The following is a 4,761-nucleotide window of genomic DNA, read 5'->3' on the forward strand; positions in this document are numbered from 1 at the left end:
AGCTTTCCAGGGCCCTTCCAATGCCTGACATTCTGGGATTCTGTGACATCTCACTGGGCACCTTCGGGGGAAAGCAGCAGCTCCCAAAAGCCAAAGGAATCACTTCATCAAGCGCAGAGCTAAAATCTGGCACTCAGTACCACAGAGCACTGCCGAGGCCAAAAATACAAACCAGCAATACTGGCTTGAGGGAATACCAGCAGCATTTACGACTTTGCCTATTTCTTCTCTGCTCTCCCCAAGTATCCAGTCCCGGGCACTGTCAGGGACAGACTGTGGTGAAACATCTCTGTGCTTCACTCTGGCTTTTTCTTGAGTCCTTCTCAGAGGAAAACTGCAAATGCCACTGAGGAAAATGACGGATGCTGCAGTCTTTCGGAAATGAGCCATTCTCTGATTGCTTGCTTAGCTGAGCAATTTGCAATGTGATAGACAGCAATTATACCATCCAGTGCCAATTTGTCTATTCATTTTTTCCCTCTCCACATGTTTCCTCTTCTTGATTGAATAATCACTAACAATAATCACAAGCAGCTGGGGGAAGGAAGTACATCCATCAGTTTTAGCATCAGCAAGAATGAGAACCACCGACTCCTCCAGCGCTCACCACAGCTCTGCATCTTCAAAGTCATCTCCATCTTCCTTACACCAGTGCTAATATCAAGATCGCATTATTTCTATTACCTACTCCTATTTCAATTTATATTAGGAACAATATAATTATATATATTATAGGAATAATGGAACACCACAGGAAAATACTCAATTTTTTAAAAACTTGCAGGTTTTTTTCACCTGCTATTCTGCAATCTCACAAATATTTTTACGTTCATGCTTCAATTCTTCTGATGCTGAGAATATTGATGGAAGTGTAAGACTGCATCTCAATAAGATAGACCAGACCTAAGGAAGATGAGGACAGCAAAGAGCAGAGCTGTTGGGAAGGCCCAAGTAGGCAAAACCCAGGGATTGCAGAGGCTTTCCAAAGCTTGTCTGCGTGCAGATTGCTACTTCTAGTAATAAATTACCTTACTGTAATGAAAGGCTACAATCCAGAATGTAACATTGAATATCCAGCAATTGAAATACCGCATTCTCAATTTTTGTTGTTATATAGCCCTCCATATACTTTTATATATCTGCATGCATATATGAAGTTGTATCATCGTGTAATTATCCTACAGTGCTATTCTTTACTTACATGAACCAATTTCTATCAGCTGAGCTTCAACAGCTTCTCTCTGCTCAGAGGCACAGAACAGCAGAAAACACAAGGCATAAAAAGTGGCCCAAAGATCGCCTTTCCCATAAAACTGTTAAAGTGGTTTATTCGGGAGAATTAAATCATCTTTCAAACACAGTGACACAGACCAAAAAATAATACCCTGATTACTGTTTTAGTTATGGCTTACATCAATTGATAGGCTTTCTATTACAACCATAATACAGCTACAGAAACAGTAAGCAAAAATCACAGGGCAGAACGCTGAGAGAAAGGAAAAGTGAGTCAATGGACACGAGGGATTAACATCAGCATGAAACCACCATGACTCCAACTGGATTTGTCCAACCCCCCATCACCGCCTTACAGAAATAGCAAACACAAAACAAGCTTTATTTCTGAGACAGCCCAAGCTCCCCTAGCGTGAAGACACTGTTTTGCTCCGGTATTTCCAAATTAAGCACTGGTTTTCCACCAAGCGAAACGGAGGGGACGTGTTCAACAGCTGTTGAGTACAACTTGCACGGGCTGAACGCGGAGGTTTGATCGGGGACCTCACGGTGGACAATAAGGACCCAGAAACTAATGAAAAATCACCATGTCCTGCCCCAGACGGAGCAGGTACAGGTGGTTTTCCTCGTCTGCAAGGGGATGAGCTCTGGTGTCACACTTCAGTGTGCACCACTTGGCCAACACAAGGGTAACAAACAAGGATTAACTCAATTCTGTTTTCCCCTTGCTGCTAAGATCAGTAAAAACCAGAGCCGTATGGAGCACTGGAGGTACCTCAGTGTCTTGGTCCATCAGTTTCAGGTAGCACAGACATTTTGGGAACGAGTCAACACAACATCTGGTTTTGCTGGCTTAATTTGTCACCATTTTACATGCTAACACATTTTACAGTGATTAGTACAATTAAAAACGTACACCGACCTACCCAAAGATCAAACACCGAGAACATTTATGGCTTCTAAAGGGAAACTCAGCCGTGTCGGTAACATATTTACAGCTTCCAATCCTTGAAGCGCCGAGGCAGGTTTGTCCCTCTTTAAGTTTCCCACTATGGCCCAGTCCCACGTTTCTGAGGTTTCTGAGATGCTCGGGGCTTTGGGGAGCATTGGAGGTGCTGCTGGCCCGGGACTCAGGCTCCCTCACTCTAACACCCTTTAATTTTTTATAAAAGCACTTAAGTACAATTGCTTGTCGATTTTGAACACCATGCAGACAACACAGGGATGCCCAGCAGCCTCACCCACGTTAGACAGGATGATTGATAATAAGACATAAAATGACAGTAGTCTGGGAGGATGTTTGGGAGGAGATGCAGGTTATTGGCTTGACTTAGAAGCCTTGGACTCAATGGGGTTTTTTTTCTATTGAAGCCAAATGCAGACGTTGTGCTGGCTTCAAAGGGTCTGGGCCGAACCCTGCCTTGATCACATTCATATCACTGATGACTTCCACACTGGTATGTTAAAGCAAGCAGAAAAAAAACCACCTCTTTTCTTGAGGCATGTGATTCGCATACACACAGGTACACAGGCTTCATCTGTGACTCGATACCACGATTGACACCACCACGACGAAATGTTTTGCATAGATGAGTTTGAAAAGATGAAAAGATCTGGAAGGGAGAGTGACAGTCACAACATTTCGGCTTCCAGATAAGTTTGTTAGTACGCACACCATTAAAAACACAGTATTGCTACTGCACCTTATCTACAATATGTTTTAAAAATGTATCTGAAATCGTGTGATTAAGAAACAAGAGGCTGCTCGTCCTGCCCATGATCGGGGCCCATTTCTGGGTGCTTGCTCATACACCAGACTTTCCACAGACTTTGCTGGATTTTGGAAAAGGCCCTAAGCATCAACACTGACTCCTTGAGTCCTAAAACCTCAGCTCGCTGCAGAATTTCCTAGGAAATCTGGCCCTTAGGGACTGCTGAATTTCCCTGCTTCCCTCTTCATATACGTGTAAAAGCTCCAAAGGTCTCTGCAGGCTCGGCTGTGAATGAGACAGTGGAAAGGGCCATTTTCAGCGCCCAAACTTGTGCTCGCTACAATCAGCGCTTTGCTGACAGGCCACTGTTAATTAAAAGGATTAAAAAGGACAGATTTCCTCTCGCTCCACGTCTCTGTGTTTTACCCACCTGCTTTCCCTCACACGCAAACCAGAGACTGCTCCTACACCAAGGCAGTCCGCCCACGCAGCTCCGTCACCACCAGTGCTTTTGCCTCCAAGGTCTGAGCAGCATCTCTACTGATTCACCAAGCCCCCGCAGGGTGGGCTATTCTCAGAGCCAATTTCCTTCCGTCTGCCACATCCAACCATCCCGAGCGAGCATCACCTCTAATTTATCATCAGTCGAGAACTGGGGGAGCTACTCCTGGCCATTGCAAGCTGTGAAGCCTCATTGATCATGGCTCTGGACCAGACCCATCGATCCCTCTGGATCAGTATCTCCCATATTCCCTTTACATCACTTTTCCAGGCCATTACGGACCATTACTCGCCGCGGTGCCTCTCCTTCCCGAGATCGCAGCAGGACGAGCTGCCACAGCACGACTCCCCCTTTGCAATTCATGAGCTGGCTTTGACAGCTCCCTTGCAATCACAGAAAATACGCTAAGATATTATAATGGCCCTATCACCATTTAATCCATTCTGTCCAACGGCAACGCTGGATTTCATAAATCAAAAGCAAAGGAGGCTAAAATATTTCAACTAAATACTTCCTTCCCTTTGAAGAAAGCACTGGCAGATTCATAAGCCTCCTCTGTTGACCTGACAGTGAAGGAGAAGCAGCCCTAGCTGTATTTTCTGACTGAATTTGCATTGCCAGCGTATGCAGATCCCAGGAACTTCTTAAGAGATTCTCCCAAATAATACGGGGAGTTGGTGATTAAACCATAGTATTATAATTTTCCCTCTCCCTGTCTCAGATTTCATATCCTCGGCAACAGAGCCAGGATTACAGCCTGAGCTCAGGATGTGGTACCCGACAGCTGACAGTGCTTCTTCCCATACAGATCAGATCTTTCTATCGAGGGATTTTTGGGGGGCCTGCAGCTTTTTCTGTCAGAAAACACAACGTGCTACGCACACCCTTTATTTGCCATGAGAGTGTGCAGCACATATCCCCAGTTTCCTGACATCCAGACCTCTTCTCACTCAGGTATCCCACCGTCCAAAGAAGGTTAAGATTGGACATTTGGAGCTTTGACTACATGGGAAAAGAGAAAACAAAATAGCCTCAAACTCAGCCAAATTCTTGATTTCAAAAGAGTATTTTCTTACACTCAGTACACAAAAGAACGATGGCAGAAAACAAGGAGGGTCCTTCTTTCTGCAACAGCCCTTCTTTTTGTCCATTTAAGCAGGACAAGCAGAAGCTCAGGCTGGTCAATGATGGCTCACCCACCCCATAGTAACCTTAGCTAAAATCTCCAGGGCAGTATTTTATTTGCTACCCATATAGGGTCCATCCTCAGGCCCTGCTCCTGCCACCATGCCTTTTTCACTCTGTGGTACAGCA

Source organism: Mesitornis unicolor, unplaced genomic scaffold, assembly GCF_000695765.1.
Source record: "Mesitornis unicolor isolate BGI_N332 unplaced genomic scaffold, ASM69576v1 scaffold22583, whole genome shotgun sequence".
NCBI lineage: Eukaryota > Metazoa > Chordata > Aves > Mesitornithiformes > Mesitornithidae > Mesitornis > Mesitornis unicolor.